This window comes from Anas acuta, chromosome 3 (assembly GCF_963932015.1).
Source record: "Anas acuta chromosome 3, bAnaAcu1.1, whole genome shotgun sequence".
In the NCBI taxonomy this organism is placed as follows: Eukaryota; Metazoa; Chordata; class Aves; order Anseriformes; family Anatidae; genus Anas; species Anas acuta.
In genome coordinates this window covers 100,802,732-100,820,672 of record NC_088981.1, presented here as the reverse complement: position 1 = coordinate 100,820,672, position 17,941 = coordinate 100,802,732, and positions in this window count along the sequence as shown.

Below are 17,941 nucleotides of genomic sequence, written 5' to 3'. Positions count from 1 at the left end.
TGCTGGTTTCCGTCGGGGAGCTCTGGAAATCCGATGGCGCCTCGTCCCTGGGCGTTTTACTTTGCGAAACCCGTGGTGAAAATAAGCTTGTGCACTGCTCTATGGGTCCCTTCATGTTTTCGTAGCTACCCTTTACGGATATGAGCAAGAGAAAAGTTTAATAAGTTTGGTGATGGTTACTGGCTGGAGGAGATGCGATGGTGGTGAGATGGACAAGCCCTGGCGTGGCTTCTCCTCTGTCAGAGCTGCTGCTAATGGGGCAGCAGGTCCCCTGGTAAATCAGCCTCTAATTAGCACAGTGGTTCGTTTTCCTCAGGCCACAGCAAAATTACTGTGCTGGGATGATATGACTATGATATCATAGGGCTGTGGTGTGACGAGTGCTGTTACAGGAACAAAACAAAAACACGGATCCCTCACCTCTTTCAGCTTTACAGATGCAGTAGGGCTACCAGGTCTCACTTGTTGTCAGAGGTCAGGAGCAGTTTGGAGGAGCAGGCAAGAGGCCAGCACATGGTGTCGTGTCGCTTTCTCTGCCTGACCCTGGAGAGGGCTACAAAGTAAGGGGAAAGGAAAGGGCATAGCTCAAAATGGTTCAGTTGCTCCCTTCTGAAGATGGATTTAGAAAAATGCTGCTTTGCCTCACCACGAGGAACCCTAGGAAAGTTTTATCTTCAGAGGTTTGCTCTCTCTCCCCTTGCAACTGCATTTGGTGGTACGATTTAGCCCCATAATCATGCTGATCCTTAGGGAGACAAGAGGTAAAATGGAAAATGTGCCTGGTAGGGTTCTCAGCCTGTTATCAAATGTTATGATTTAGAGAAACCATGAGAGGAGAGGGCGCAGCACCTTCAGGAGTGCCTGAGTTCATGCTGCAGCTGTGGTCTGTCTGGGGAGGGCTGCTGGCAGAGCAGGGCATTCCTTCTGAGAGGGGCAAGTGCTGGCTCAAATCAGGCACACTGGAGAGCCATCTGTGGGATAGGGAGTTCAGAAAGAGTGAGAACATGCTCCTCATAATGATGGAGCGGACAGGAGTGTCAGGAGATACATAGCTGGCTGGCTGCCTCCAGGGAAGAGAGCTTTACTGCTGCTGGGGCTCTGTTACTAAAATTATACCAGGGTACCAAGACTCTCAGATAATCTTTATTATTGTTGTTATTTTTCTGTAAATGTCCGTATTCAGATTAAAAAAAAAAATCTGTCAGTGGGAATTTGAGATTTTCGTTGTGACTTTTAAATCCATATGGAAATAAGAGGAGCCTTTGGTGTAGTTTTGCAAAACGAAACACACCAACAGGTTTTAATTTGTTGTTGGTTGTCCTAACATTTAGGGAAGATATCACTATGTCATATAATTGCATAAAATTCAAGCTGATGAAATTGGAACATTTCCTTAATTTCCTATTAAAAGAATTAAACCTATGTATTTTCATAAAATAGTGCTTTTTTGTCACATCAGCACTTTCCAAGTGTTGTGAACTATTTTAGAAAAATTTAATTCAATTCCTATGGAAACCATGTAGTCAATATTGATAAGACATTTTGATGCCTAGGTCTCCATCACCCAAGAGTGACAGAATCTGACATTTAACTCATTGAGATCATGAGAGATCATTTTTAATAAAGCTTCAGAACAGATTGAAGCCAAGGCAGCCCCATCTCCTTTACGATATCATTACAACAGACTTTATCTGCGATGTTTCTTCTCATTCACTTGTGTCCCTGTAAAGATGAATATTAATACTATGGGCATCACTTAACTTCCATAAATGCCATTTTTCTGTTTTTTTTTTTTTTGTTTGTTTGTTTGTTTGTTTGTTACTATATCTCATTTTCTGAAGTGTCTTGGCAACATTTCAATTTTTCCTCAAAGTGATCTTTTAAATATAAACAGCATTACTCTTTTCTCCTGCTTGTCAATGTTATGTTCTGATTGTTGTTTTTTGTTTGTTTGTTTGTTTGTTTGTTTTTGCTTTATTTTGAAGGATAGTACCAGGAAGATAATGAAGCTGAAAACAGACTGATAAATAATAGCCATACTCAAGGAAAAAAAAATATCTTGAGGATTTTAGAAATCTGATTAAAACATGTACATGAATAAGTAGATATTATGGTTAAAACGAAATAATTTACTGTTCTAAAAGCAGTTCAATAATTGTATGCATGTTTGTGTATATTCCTATCAGAGTGGAGCAGTCAGAGCTAACAGCCCACTATTCATTCTTTTGAAATTCAAATGAATAATCATCTTTCCATTATCTAGGTCAATAGAAGGCTGGGCTCCCCCAGAAAGTGGGAGAAAACAGGTAAAACAGGATGCTTTGCAGAGCTCAATGCCTGCCCCTTGGATAGAGGCTGTTCTTAAAAATCTGTGTCCACACTGGACTCCTTAGTGCCCTATTTCGTGGAGATGTGTTATCCCAAACGCAGACCAGTGTGAGTATATAACGCTGGTAAAAGCACTGAGGTCTCTGAGTCTAGAAGTTGGCAAGATGCCTCTGAAGACATGAAGATAGCTGGAAGAAAATGCATCACACAGGAGTGTAGGCCCTCTGAACGTGGCTGTATGTGCTTACATCTGACCATGTCGGTGCTTGAAAAAGTGATCCATGTTTCTAAGACACGGGTGACAGACTTCATGCAAGATTTTGGCTACCAAAACAAGAACAGCAATTGGAAAAGCCAAGATTTTTACTGTGCTACATCTGAAGACAAATGGTACCGTGACTGCAGTTTACTTTCTGTTATTTATTTCATGCCTGTTTTCAATTGTGCTGCAGACTTCTTGTCTGGAGATCCCAGGATGACTTTGCATGGGGTACATGTGAAAAAGTGGAGTTACACGCCTTCTGCAAGGTGTGGGAAGTGGAGGGAATCACATGCTGTGGGAGGAAGAATTAAAGTGTTAAGAATTTTGCATTAATGGGAAGCATATGATGAATTCTGACTGGAGGAGTCACACCTGAGGTTAGATCACACATTTATTTCTTAGAGATCTTTTCTAGAATAAATGTAAGTTTCTTGGGTCTTGTATTCATAAGGAGAAAATAAAAATAAGCTGTGTTCTTACTTCACATTAGGTAGCACAGGGTAAAATAGTGAAAAGATGCACCAGCTGTGCTTTTTACGAATTGGTGAATCTTACCTTCCCTAGAGCTTTTATCCTAAGCTCCTAATTCAGTGTCCTTGTCATCACTAGAAAGATGGCTTCCTCTTCTGTCCTAGCAGCTACTGTATGCTAGCCACCTCTGTGTTCTTAGAGTAGAAATTGATAGGATTGTGATTTCCACAAAGCCTTTTCTTTGGAAATGAAGGTATGTAGGCACCCAGAACCACCATGTGTAACAACCAAATTTCAGAATGAGAGGTGAAGTATGCTTGTTTAATTGAAATGGAGTAAACATCTGAGATTACTAAACTAGTCTTATGAAAATCCAGACAAATTAAATAAAGAGTAAAGTATCCAGATATACTTTAATTTTGTGTGCGGAAATCTTTATTTTGCCAAAAATACTTGCTTCAGAGATCTGTGGTGAGTATGGTACTGGATCTCTGGTGGGCCAGTACATTATGTGGGGACTTTCCAGGCAGGGTGGCCTTCTGCTGCTGGATGGGGTTGCCTCAGGGGTCCAGCAGAGGCACAGTGAAGTTGTCAGTGTGAGCAGGATCATCTCTTCCTTCTTCACTTTCTTCTGGAGATGAGGGTTCAGAAGCTCCAGAAGCTTCTGGACTCACCAGCTGACATGCAAGTCTGTGCCTGGTCACGTAACAGAGATCTGACCAGAGACCTGCTTTTGAACTGCTCGCTGCTTGTAGGTAGCTCCAACAACATCCTTTGACCAATGTTTTTAAAACATGATCAGCAAAGACAAACCGTAGGCATTGTTCATAAACTGAAACAACCCAGGAGTTCCAAATTGAGCAGTTAGTAAGCATATTAGTTAGTAATCTGGTGTGTTGTGTGAAAGGCGGAGGGCTGGAATTGACTTAATGGGACAGAAACTAGCACAATAAAGTGTGTTGTTGCTCTCCTATACCCCCCTAAAATATTATTGCAAAACAGCATCGTTTTTCTGGGGCTTTATGGACAGGTCATTTTTTCACAGACCTTTGATTTTAGACGAGGAGATATTTTAAGATACCAAGATAACGTTTTTCATGATGTCATTCTGATAACAAAGTGATAGCTCTTTAATAAAAATTAAAAAAAAAAAAAAGCAACAAAATACCAAAAATAAACAAACAAACAAAGAAAAAAGCTCCATATGTGTTCCTTGGGCATTATATATGTTCTAAGAAATGGCATAAAAATAATGTTGGGATGTGCCACATTCACTGCAACTTTTTTAGAATTTTTGTTTGCAAGACAGAATAATTATTTTGTTCCTAGTTGTGAGACTAAACCCTTTCCGAGGCTCTGTAAGTCAGGCTGGGTTCCTTCCATCCCACAGATCATTGCAGTACTAGCAGTTCTGTTTGACAGATCATTTCCTCAGCCACTTGTGTGTAACCCTATTGATTTGAACGTCTGCCACCAGCAACACCTGTGCAAATTCATGGATGGCACTGGGACTGCACAGATGCCATGGAGGGCATATTCTGGCATACAGGATATTTATTACTCGTGGTGATGCATGAGATGGAAGGGATCCAGGACTCAGGCTGAGTTTGTGCAGCTGGCAGTTAGAAATTTACTTGCAAACTGAGCTCATTGGGTAGGAAAATCAGTGTGATAATGAATCTGGAGCCCCTAGTGCCATTTTTACCAAATCACTTTCAGGGCAGGAGAACAATTTAGAAGTGATGTCTCTTATTAAAAGTGTCTGAAAATTGTACTTGAAAAAAAATAAATAAAAATTAAGAGAATCCCATTAGAGATTAGATTGAAGCTATTTGGTATCACAAATTACTGTTACTAAGTCTGCTTAAACAGAGCCGCTTACATGTTTCTACCGAAAACCTGAAATATGTGTGAATTAAAAAAAAAAAAAAAAAAAGCGCTTAATTTTAATGAAGTATTCAACAGACAGTTACATGAAATTAAAAAGAAAGTAATTATTTTTAAAGTTCTTTTTGTTGTTTGTTTGCTTAATAGGAAATCTTTCAAAGTATTCAAAATGATTCAAAGTGACAGAATTTATTAATAATGCTATAAATGTATATTGTTGGCCTATAGACATTGAAATCCATAGTGTTTTAGCAGGTCTCTTGGGAAAAAATGTTGTACCTTGCACCAATTATAGACCATCTCTGGTTAAATAGCAGAGCCAGTTTGCTTAATATGGGTAATTTGATGTTGTAAAGTATTTGTCAGTACCCTAGGGTAGTCTCCTAGGGCACACAGGTTTCATTGTATAATATTTCACACTCATACATGTATGTGCGCAAGTTAACCTGCTTAGGTGGAAACTACTTATGAGTCACATGGGATTTATTATATTACATACTTAATTTATGCTATATGCTTAAAGCTTCTCTTTATCAACTGTTGAATAATAATAATGGTTATTGCATTATTTTTGCTTATTATTTTTAGTGAGAAAAAATATATATTCAATCCAGCAGGTTTCTTTGAAGGTGAAAGTTTAGCAAGGGCTCAACAAAAATGTGTAACAGTGGTATAGCTGTGTACATTGCACCAATATGCCTGTTAGAGATATAAAGCATGTTCACAGTTGAAAAGACACACACACACACACGCAGAGATTTATCATTTACCTCTTCCTCCCTACTAAGGAAAAGTGGAGCAGCTGTACTGTCCTGACCATCACTTACAACCAAATAACATTTGAACCTATCAAACAGAAACAAGTTAATTTCTTTGGCTTCAATGCCCTGAAGGAGAAAACAACGTAAACTCGTAAACCGTAGAGAAGACACTTAGTCTCATGTCCCACTTGCGTGCGGGACCTGCGGGATTGGTTGCCCTTTGCATATACTGTTATTGAGCAACACTCTGCAACATTTGCATGAAAGAATTTTCATTTGCAGGGCTCGTGAAGAGAACAGGATTCTGCAAAATTCTGTAGAGTTTTGTTAAGAAGGGCCTTGCTCTTAAATGATACCTTGTCCCATGTCATTCCCTAGTCACATAGTTGAAGATACATGGCATGGCCATAACATGACCTCTCCTATCAGATCAGACAGGAGTCTTCCTCACCAGGGAACAAGTCCAAGGTTTGCTTTGCAGTGCTTTTAATCTGGGAACTGTGAGAGCACTGGGGGGTGATGTGTGGATGCATCCACCAGGTGCCCTGGCTGTGTTCCCAAATGAGCTACTTCTGCCTGCTCTTGGCAGAGCTCTGCTTGGAAAAGCTTGGGATTTGGGCTTCTTGGGCTGCCTGGACTTCTCTCTTCAGGCAGACTTTTCCTGCTGGCAACCCTGAGCCTGGGCTTGCACTAGCAAAATCTTAGTGAAAGCACGGTAACAGCTGTACAGTGGAAAGGGAAATTAGAGCTTCATTGCTAAACAAAGAAGCAAACCACATAATATTCCTATTGCTTGTATATATTTAGAGAGAGAAAAAAAAAAAAAAAAAGAAAGGTTATATGAAGCTCTTTATGTCCTTGTTTTGTTATGCCTATGTAAATCTTTCTATTACCATTGTTTCAAAAAGAAATAAATTTAACAAATGTTTCATTGCTTATTTTTTTCCAAATGGAAAACAAACAAACAGGCCTCCTAGTAATAAATAATATCAGCAGTCACTAGAAATTCTACAGTAGCTAACAATGAAGGCACATAGAAATGTTGTTTGTTTTATTCCTACACAAAGCCCTGCTGAATTCACAGGAATGAATTAAATATGCTGAGTGTGACTGGGACTCTGGGAAAGAAACACTTCAGTTGATACTGGCTTTAATTTTCCATTTCTATTAATTTGTTGTGAAATTGGATAATAGCCTTAAAATAAAACCCACTACATAACTGCAAATGTGCATGCATATAAAAGTGCATTACTAATTCTTATGAAAATTACCTCATGTTCTTTTGGGTTCTAAAAGAATGTCCAATAAAATCACTAAATATTCACCAAAAAGTAGGTAACTAACTAACTAACTAACTAAATGATACAATTCCTTCTAATAACCTTTGATTTGTAGTGAAATGGGAAACATTTCCTTATTCTATCTGCTTTGTCTTATTTTTGAAATATGCCAGGAAGTCCCAGGTGTATGCAAAACCATGTCTGTACCAATTGTTTTATGATGGTGATGAACATATTAACTTGGAAAAGACTGTTCACTTTAAACCAAAAATCAAACTGTTTGTCCTTCTCCTTCCCCTAGCCTTCTTTTACATTGCAAACTGCACACTGTATTAACACCACCAACGTATTCAATAACATTAGAGGCTTGACGGTTTCCTGATGCTTTATTACACAATGATGAAAATATCATAATGCCTCTAACTTCATCAAATCGGGCATTTCATTACAGCATTCTGCAAGTATAGAAAACTGATTGTCTTGTGTCAGCATGGCCCGAATCCAGTTCTTGCATACAAGACATGGTTACTAATGATCTTTGTAAGTCAGCTGAGACTTGATCTTATTTTTCAGTTTTGCCGCACTAGGAATTGTAAGTCAGAGCAGCAAATAGAAAGTGTTTATTACAGCTTATCATATGGTTTGTTTGACAAAATGCTCAATCAATAATAAACCATAAATTAATAATTAATTTCACTTGCAATTTGCACAGCAGTTTATATCTCACATCAAGCTGGCATCTGAGGTAAGGAATTATTATCAGCAATTTAGAGAAGGGAACTGTAGTTTTGGGGTTCTCCCTGCACCATTGGTACTGGTCAGAAAGGGATGGTACAGGGATCTAGAAACAACTTCCCCATCTCTGTTTTGTGCATTAGCTGTGAGAACCTGATTTACCCACTGTCTGTGTTACCTACAGGAATATATGTGCTGCTGGTTAATGAGTGTATGGAGGAAGCCTTTTTTTTTTTTTTTTTTTTTTCTTTATCATAGACTTGACCCAAATCCTTGGCTTCTACCCAAAGCCTCCATTCAGGTACAAACATAGTCTAGGATGTTCCTCACCTTGTAGGGTAGATTTACTACAAGGAATCATCTCTCGTGTGAATGAGATTAGTAGAATTGTGCTTAGCCCCTTCGCACATCTTCATATCTCCTTTCTTCTTTGTTTCCCAAACTGCAAGAGAAGAAAGGGTATAGCTGAGCTGCTGTACACAAATTCAGACTTCTCTCTAAGTTATTATTTTGGCAATTTAGGCATAAACGAACAAAAGATGGAGTGGAAGATGTGACCCAATGGCAAGATAATTTACCTAAGACTACACAGTGAGCCTGTCAGAACAGGAATAGTCCTGTTGATTACAGTCCTATGGATTCTTCACCACACAGACTTGAGTCTGAATATGTACACAGAGAAGTCATGTTTGAAAAGATAGTTTTTACAATGTAATTGTTCCCATTTTGAGCCAGGGTAAAGATCAACCCAACTAGTGAAACAGATTAAACGGAAGCACGCTTATTTATTTATTTATGTTAAGGTAAACAGTTTTCTCTTGAAACAGGATTATTATCTGGGAGAACCGTCTACTTCTATCCTCAAGCAGAAAAAGAAAATATTGTCATGTTCCATTTCTGTGTTATTCTGGTAATGTATTTTACTGGCTGTATGCATTTCTGATTATTCAGAATCACTTCACAGAGTGATTGAATTTACATTTTATCTAGACACAAGTCTTACCCAGAAAGACCTTTTCCATTTCAGTGCTAGTTTGAAAATCCATTATTTGGTGTTCATCGGATACAGGTTTTCATTTGCAGCAAGATTGCTGTAGCAGAAGAAATATAGACAGACTCAATGGCTTCACTAAGTATGAGTTTTCTTGTAATACAGAAAAAGTCTTTCTAGTTTTCCTGAGCACTGAGCTTGGAAAATGTGGGCCCAATCCTAAGAAATATTGTTTGTCTTCAGAGAGCAGTTTAGCATCCTCACATTATGCCTCTCTCCTACATGCCCCCTGCCCTGGCTTTCAGGATGGCTAATTATTTGTTGTCCTAGGAAAACATTTTTGTTTGTTTGTTTGTTTGTTTTTGTATTTGGATCTGGGCTTGCAAATTAGCAGGAAGTCCTGTAGCCCTTACTCTGTATAATCTCAGTGGTCACAGCTGATTTGCCAGCATTGATCCCCATCAGGTCCTCAGACTAATACTCAAAGGTTAACGTTGTTTCAAATATGAAATTTTCTTCCTATAAGAACGTTTAGTATAAGTCACTTCCAGCAGCCATGCAGCAAAAACTTCTACTGTTTTTGTACTGTTAAACCACTTAGTCTAATTCCAGTAAAGTCACTCTTCTGTGTGAAGGCCTGTGGTCCTTCATTGTTCCTAGGGTGCAGATACTTGTAGTCAGCGTGAATTTTGAAAGAGTACCCAGATAAAATGGAACTTAAGGATGACCTGCTGTTCAGGAAAAGCACTATGAGAAGGTCTGATTTAAACATGTCAATGTAAGAGCACAGATATTTAAATTTGAATATAAATGATATATATATATATATATATATTTCTATTTTATGTACACTTCTAAATTAATTCAACAAGAAATAGGAATTTAATGTTTATTCAGCTTTTTTTTTTTTTTTATCAAAATTGTTCTGTTTGTAATAGTAATTTCTCACTGATGTTTTAAAGTCTTTTTGTTTGTTTGTTTGTTTGCTTGTTTGTTTTCCAGTAACATAATGATTTTGACCAAATCACATGTTTCTGGATTTTGTTTTGGAAGAAAATGTCAATCATTTGTATTACAGAAAAATATTAATTGGTAACCAACTGTTCAGGACTCCATCTCTTTTCAGAGACCACACTAGTATTCCTATTAGGAGTTTCAGTGGTTAACTAAGGAGAAAAGGGAGGAGAATTGGGTGTTGATGTAAATGTGAAACAGAATAAGGAGAAAAGGTACAACATATAGAGAAGCGAAATGTAGAGGTTGAAGTGTGCAGAAATAGGAGTTAATTAATAATACAGATTTTTTACATCAAGGCACTAAACAAAGAAATCACATTAATAACACTTACTGTATATAGATTTTTATTTCCAATCACTCAGCCAGCTTCCTGCTAGTATCAGCAAGATGACTTATGTGGACTTCAGGGAATATGAGAAGCATACAAATGGCTGGGCTATAGGCTGGAATTCCTGATGGGATGCAGTTCTTGCTTCAGATTGGGATTGGCACTTACAGGGTAGAAACTAGAGAAGGAAAAAATATTAAAGCACAGCAATAAAGGCGAGCAGCCATAAATTGATCCCATCTGACCTCTGCTCATAATAGAAAAGGTTTCTTAATTATAATGAAAACAAAAATTTATATATATAAACAAAATTTATATATATATATATAAACAGTTTAAAGTGTGCAAAATACAGAAAGGATCTAAGCCACAGATACTTGCCCCTTTTGGAAGGCATAGGCATGAAGCAGTGCTTCACAGCATTTTACTACAATGTTCTCTTCAGGTTTCATCTGTTAGTGAAATGCTTAAGCAAATAGTTACAAGAAAATGAGTTCTTAGGGCAGCTCCAATGTCAGCCACATGTGCAAGATAAGGATAGGTACTTACATTTAGATGATGTAGGGTTTTGAAATGCATGCCTTTTTCTTTCTTTTTTCCTTCCTTAAAAAAAAAAAAAAAAAAAAGAGTGCCTTTTATACTTCTAGTCATCCTGCTTTTCCTGGTCATGGGCACTTGCAGACAAGGAATGAAAACTATTGCTATCTTTTTTGAGAATAGCACCCCCCTTCTCTTCACTCTTGACAACAACAGCGCAGAGGAGTGCAGCCTTAAAACAAAATTTTCTACAGTGTGTCATGTTGCTGTTGAAATTTAATGATATTCAGGGCTAGGAGAAAAGAGCAGCTGCCCTCCAGGTGGTGTTCCATAAATGCTCCCCAGAACTCAGCAGGAAGCTGTATAAGTTCAATTCAGTGAAGCGAATTCAATCATTTGCCCCTTTGTAAATGGAGCATAAGCAAAAAGAAAAAAAAAAAATCTTTGAAAGATCCTAACACAACAACAACGTGTACCCAAAAACTCACAAACATTTTTTTTTTTATTTTATTTTTTGGCCAACACATATTTCAGACAAGCTTAATTGGATCTTACAATAGCAATTTCACATTAGAGCATTAAGGAAGAAGTACAAGAAAATCTTACATATATCCAATATTTGTTTTTCATAGAACTCAGCAATTAGTGGTGACTAGAATTCTACAAGGTTAAGAAGTTTTCTTAATAATTTCTTTTCATAAACAACAAACTGCTTTTCCAAAGCATTAGGTTCTGTGACAAACCTAATTAGTACAACATTATGTAAGTATGAACACAGGTGTGGATTTTCATTTCAGGTTATTATTATTTTGTTATGGACTCTACCTACAAATCGGAAATACAGTGGTAAATATTCTGAGCTGCAGCTCCTTTTAATGTTAATTATTGTGGTAGTGTATAAGTTTCCTGGCTCTCCTTCACAGACACCACCACTATTTAGAGCTGGATTTATTAATATGTTATTCAAAACAATATGCACCCATCTCGTTGCAGAAGTCTGCTTGGAGTATTTCCTACATATAGATGAATGACAGTATTTTTATCTTAAAATATTTTCACACGTTTAAAGTTCACCTTATAAACAACAACAAAACCAATATTTTTCCCCTAATTTGCTGAACATTTGGCCCAATCTGCTTTTTATGTTATACAGGTATGAAATGTATTAAAAGGTGATAAAAGACATTCTCTGCCCTCATGCAACTAAATAACTAAAACCATAAAAAGCTTTGATTTGAAAATAGGAATTTAAGAGATTAATACATTATCTCTCATGGTACTTTGAGGAGGAAAAATTGCATAGCTGAAATTGATTGTATTGGGAACTTTCATTGTGCGTTTTCTGTTAGGGATGTTTTATAAAGGCTTTCAAATTCACCAAATGTATATATGGAGTGGAAGCAGTTGGATTAACCTGGTATCAAATTAGCAATTCACTTTTAACATGTGCTTTCAGGAAGGAAGAAGAAGGACTGGTTTCTGATTTCATATCATGAAAGTCCATTCAAGGTCTCAAAACCTGGATCTGGTATTTTTGAGTGGCGCTGCATTAAGATGGGAAACCACCAAATCTCTAGCTCAGTTCTTGAAGCTTTTTTTTTTTTTTTTTTTTAATGGACTATTACACTGTCAAATCTATACTTTTATGAGGTGTCCAAGAATTAATATATATAATGATAAAATTTCTGAAGAAACCATAAATGTCTAACCAATAAATAATGATTGTTATCCCAAAAGTATGCATACCAGAGTATGTATTTAACCAACACATTCACTTTCCTTTACCAAATCAATGTCATACATTTTCATAGCCTCCCCACACCCTCGCCCTCTTTTTTTCCCCCCTTTCTTTCACAGTGCAATTAATATCTTTAGTAGGTTAACAACCAAGCACCAAATTCAGACTATTGTAGAGTCTGTGCAGACTGCTAACTTATTTGATGAGCATGCCCGGGCTGCTGGCATGCTCATCAAATAAGCATTTCTCCCAGTGGGAGAGCAACCCCTTCAAAGCAAGTGGATGGAGTGATTGGTTCAGCTTCACATTGCCACCATCTCAAGCCAAATGGATTAGTAATTTGTGTCCCCTTTCACTGGGGTTCAGAAAGATGGTACAGTGTTAGGCTCATGGCTTAGGCTAGAGCATGCCCATATGGCAAGGAGCAATTGCATAAGGACAGGGATACTGCAGTAAAGAGAGATGACAGAGGCAGGGACACTTTCATTAGCTCTCTGGCAACAATATTCACCTGAGGATGCAGCAGCTTTAATACACTTGATGGAGAAGGACCTTCAACCCTTACTCTGAATTTCCTTCCTTTTTTTTTTTTTTTTTTTTTCCCCAGCTTATTTCCTACTCATGTGTTGTGTAGCTACTTCTGTAGTTGTTGAACCATATGGTTTTCCTTACCTGTGATGTTGGGAAAACAGCCCTGTTTCTTCTTCATAATAATAATAATATCAATAATAACAATAATAACAATAACAACATACAACAACAACAACAATAATAATAATAATAATAAATATTTGTGATAGAAATCACAAGTTTTCTAAATTAGATAAAAAATATTTCTTCAATTGTTTAGTTAAGGAAAAGTACTTCAAGAACAACTGTTTGAGCATTAAAACTACAAACCAAGAACTCTAATACAAAATTCATGATCATTGGACCAAATATTCTTCTCTAACAGGTTGGTTTCTTAGAAGAGGAGCAGCACATAACAAAGAGCAAGAATAAATATTTGATAGTCTCTGCATCTCTTTGCTTATGAAATTGAGAAGCCATCATAACCCCAGTGAAAAAATCCTGTAGTTCATTCCCCTCCCCCCCCAATTTTTCCATCTTGTATAAAAACATACACATTTGTAGAGATCTCTCCAGTATGAGACTTCCCCTGTCAGAAAGAAGGAGAAGGTAGGACAGTTTAATTAAGAAGCAATGTAGTCTGAATACAGTAGATGTGAACTGTAGCTTAGTGTCTGTATAGCTCTATTAATTATATATATATATATTTTTTTTCAAGAAAATAGAATGCTTTTGAGTGAAATATTGTTTTGCTTTTGTTTTTGCTTTGTTTCTGTATGTATAATGTAGGACACCATAAGCTCACAATAGGGGTAGAATTTGTTAGAGATAAAGGAAAATAAGTGTCTTGAAAAATTCTTCAAAACTTTGGAAAATAACCATGAGAAGTAGAATTTGTCAAGCAATATTGAAAGGATAAATGTAAATTTTTGAGGAATTTTTGATTCAGCCCCTAGACACTCCCCTTTTCTGCTATGTTTTCAGTATTTCATGTATTTTTTTTGCCAATACATCATTCTTGACTGAATAATGTTCTGCTCAGAGACTCCATGATGCAACTGATCATTTTTTATGCTCCTTGACTGTATGACTAAAATTGAAGTTAAACATCTGTGGATAAAAGATACACACACACACATACATATATGTATATATAACCAATGATTTTGTGAAGCATTTTCTGAAGCAACTCCACATTATATAATAAGTTTTAGTAGAAAATGCTTCATTCCCTGTATTTTCCTCCCACACAAAATCCCTCATTCTGGTACCCCCAAAACTAGTGCAGAATGGGCACAGGATATGGATCCAGTGCATGTGAAAAGCAAGGGACTATTTATATCAACACCTTGACAAGCAGCTCTTTAAAGCAGTGTGCAGGGCTAAGCACGCCACTCTCTTTTGACCTTATGCACTGTGCGCTGGCTGGCTCAGCCTTATCTGCAATCAGAGCGCCTGACCCTCCACATCCTGCTAGGTCACAGGTATTTCCTTCCACATGGAACCTGATGCATACTTCTGATTCTAGTAGCTAAACGGTCTTTTTTTTTTTTTTTTTTTTTTTTTTTTTTTTTTTTTACTGCAACTGTTTTCCTCTTTTTTATGCTATTTATTAAAAGGTTGCATGAAGTCAGATATATTTTATATTTTTTATGTTGATTTGTTAGAAGCATGTCACCTAAAATACTCACAAAAACCCAAACAGAGAAATGTTATATAATTTGTCTGAAACAAGCCAATTTTGATGTGTTTATTGTTGTTGCTGTTGTGTGTGTGTGTGTGTGTGTTTGTTGTTTGTTTTTTTAAAAAAAATTCTTCTATTAATTTCAGAAATGATGCTCATATTTGCCTTTGCAGTTACTCTGGTCCTGAGGGTCAGGTCAATCAGCCTACAGATACATGTTCCTCATGATTTTGATTTCCATTGTATTCTTTGTTTCATTTAGCAAATAAATGTGTCATTAAATGACATTTTAATATGTCTTTTTCTTTTTTCCGCCATTATATGAAATAGCATTTACTGAACAAGTGCAGACAGTAGGTTAAGATACCAGAAGTAAAAAGGGATGCAAAAAATCAATGGCAACAAATATTTTCCTTAAGCAGGAGTTTAAGGAGGAACAAGAGAATAAGAGAAAACGGAGGCCAGACTGTAACAAGAATGGTAGCTACCATCTCTGGAGATCTCCACTGATGTGTGCTGTCCTCATGAGATCTTAATGCAATGCACATAATGACTAAGGTTTTTTTGATCTGAAATCTGAGCAGATATTAATAGTCCTGATCCAATCATGTCCTACAAATACTTGCCATGGCTGTTAGTGTGATGGAGGGTCCAGCCCAGACACTGTCCATGGCTCCCAGGCCTCATCTTTCTGTGCAGTCAATGAAGATATAAAGCTGTTGTGTCCCTTATGATAGACGTTTAGACTAATTTAGAAGAGCACATAAAGGTTCACAAATGCAGAGATTCAAATACATCCCTTTTAATGGCAGGTCTCTTTTAATAGCTTTTTTTTTTTTTTTTTAATAAATACATAAGTTGTAACACCAAGTCTCTAAATGTAGAGAACAGTTGTGCTCCTGTGCCTCACTTGCCAGGAAGGTAACACCCAATTGCATGCTGCGCAGATCAATTCCAACATCAACACTGAAACAGCATGGACAAGCTCATTTTCACTAGTGACAAGGAAAGTAATTCCTAGTTTTCAGACATGATAAACTGTTTTGTTTGTTTGTTTAATATGACAAAATTGCTTTATGTATAAACAACAAAAAAAAATACATTACTGAATTTTCCTATTAAAAATGTTGCTTAGAAAATCAAGACACTTTTCTCTAATTTTAGAAAAAGTTTCTGAAGACAGTAAGGCCCATATTTGTTGATAGATAGATAGACAGATGTGTACATATGCATTTACAAATAAAGATTTTAAACATATATCTGTGTATATTCTCATTAAAGGCATTTAAATTCAAGTTTAGTAGTTTTCTAAATGTCTGATGAAAGGGATTTTTTTACACCCAAATTATATTCCTGAAATTAGAGGTTCAGAATAAAGAATTGTTTAGAAACATTTATTTATAGCAGCAGCAGCAGATGCTGCAATAATGCACACTAGGTTTAAAACTATTCTCATGCTGGTATGCCAATCATTCATACCATTTTTTATTATGAGCCCCTAATGTAATGTAATGTACAGAGTCTCCAGCACACAATTAACACACAGGTTTTTCATGCGTATATGTCTTGTGAGTAGAGCCCTGTAATTGAAAGCGTTTTATCAGCTCTGGAGTAAAAGACATCGGGGAGGGAGGGAAGGGATTTAGGTACACAGCTCTTGTTGATAATGAGAGCTTCACTGTTACTAAATGTTTACTAAAGATAAGAAAAAAATATATTTGTGGCATGAACTTCAGATAATATTTTACCTGTTCTTTGAGCAGGTAAGCAGAACAAACACTTCACTCTATCAATTTCAGTAGTGAACTCAGCAATAATTTGCAAAGAGAGAGAGAGAGAGAGAGAGAAAAGAGCAACCTTGACTCTGCTTATCCTATGTTAAATGGTGCTATTTAGACAAGGGCTAAGAGCAGGGGCAGGGCAGAGCCATACTTCCTCTGGGAATATTTGGAAAAGGACTGCACAAAGTGCCTGTGATGACAGAGATTGCTCCTTTGTGTATTCTTAATGTGCATTGGGGTGGGTGGGGAAGGAGGCCAGTACTCCCTGTCTCCATCCTTTTCCTTGCTCATCCTCATTCTGAGTGTGTTTCCTTGGATTCCTTCTAAATCCTGACTCCCCTCTTTGCTCAGCTAGGCCCCTAAGAGCTTTCTGTATTCTGTGCATCCATGATAAACACTCACCATCTACATGTGAGTATTGTTTAGCTCCCCAGTTTGGACACTATCATTGACAGTCATTCTCCAAATACTCCTGCTTCCAGTCAAAGTGTTTCCAGGGAGTCCCCTGAGAGCTGTTAAGCTCTTGTTTCTGAGGTAGTCTCACCAGTGTATGACTGTCAGGTGAGGAAATAACCTCTTCTTATGAAAAGAGAAGGTATAATTTCTCTTTACTCTGATGCCAGCTATGCCAGCACAGGGTACTCATAGACCAGGCTTAAGGGCAACCCAGTGCATCCTTTGGCAAAGACCCTTCATCTAAGGTCTGTCAGAAGGGAGGTATAGTCGGAGTCCATCTTCTAGCATTGGCCTCATGGTGACCTCTGAAGTCAGTCTGCCTGCCCCAGCTAGCCAAAGGGACAGCAATGCTTTGGTTTCCTTGAATTTCAGGGGGGAAATGCACTTATTTTGTCCTGTGACAGCATCTGACTTACAGATAACTGTGATCTGTAAAGTTCAATTTCAAAATTTAGTTTATTTATCACAGTAGCCCTTTGGAAATGTGGTAAAACCACCAGTGATGAACTCTGCCACTTTAATTCTCCAGAGGGCCTTCCCTCCACGTTAGCTGTAGAGGGTCTTCATCTGCATCTGGCTGAGATAGCTGCCAGGGCCAGCCACTGGGCAGACTTGTTTACTCAAGCATTTACCTGATTACTCACATGACAGTGATAAGGAGTGTATTTGTTGGCAAACAGGTGTAACTCATCAATTATAGTAGCAGGAGGTCATTCGATGACATACTTGGACACACTGTGTGTTTGTTTAAAAAGTGCTTTTAAAGTGGTTTTAAAAGTGCTCATCTGTCAGAGGAAGGGCAGCAAAAGAAGCAATCTGCATCAATCAGAGGAAAGCCACTTCAGAACACCCCAAAACCTGCTGGATGCTTTTCTGTTCTTATACTGTCCATAACAGTCACCTTCCAAATAATCAGCTACGTTCATCTGGATCTGGAAACAGACATGAGTGGGCAGCATGGAGTGCACCTTCAGTTGGCAGACCCAGCAGAAGCAAAGATCAACACCATGGTCCTTTGGAGGTAGCCAGCACCGTGGAGCACTCACACTGAGCTGTGTTCAGCTCTGTGTTTTTTCACTGTCTTTCTATGGTCAGAGAGGTTAGTCTGTGTCTCT